Source organism: Channa argus, chromosome 19 (genome assembly GCF_033026475.1).
Source record: "Channa argus isolate prfri chromosome 19, Channa argus male v1.0, whole genome shotgun sequence".
Taxonomy (NCBI): Eukaryota; Metazoa; Chordata; class Actinopteri; order Anabantiformes; family Channidae; genus Channa; species Channa argus.
This window is the reverse complement of record NC_090215.1, coordinates 12,518,269-12,518,805: the sequence shown is the minus strand read 5'-3', so window position 1 is coordinate 12,518,805 and position 537 is coordinate 12,518,269.

Here is a 537-nt window from a genome sequence, read left to right as displayed (position 1 = left end):
GGGATCATATGGGCTTTTTGTCAGACGTTTTTAAAGGGACACGGTACCGTTTGTCGTGGAGTTGCGAGACAGGCGCATGTCTTTTGTAATGTAGGCTACTTGAATTATTTTCACGTGAGGTGGGTGACTATAGGACATCATAAAGCCATATGGCGCAAACATGGGTGCGCTTCCTCCGCTCGTGCGCTCTGCCACAGTGTGACGTCAGACGGCCAGACAGATGCAGGAGGTCAGGGAGTTCACTCATTTCCCATAATATAGAAGCCAGTGGAACTTAATATGCTTTATATACGGCCAATTACTGGTAATAAGTATCATATATCAACCCTGTCAGAACTTTATGTTAAGATTCTTCATTGGGAAACACATATGGTTTTATTTGCACAAAATGTAATTCTTTAAATAGGAATATGCACATGATGCAAAAATATCGAATGAACATTTCTATTTTCCTGCCCCAACACTCTAGTTATATAAAACTACTCCTATGGGGTTATGGCCAAACTGACATGATACCCCTACAAAACAGGGCGGTTA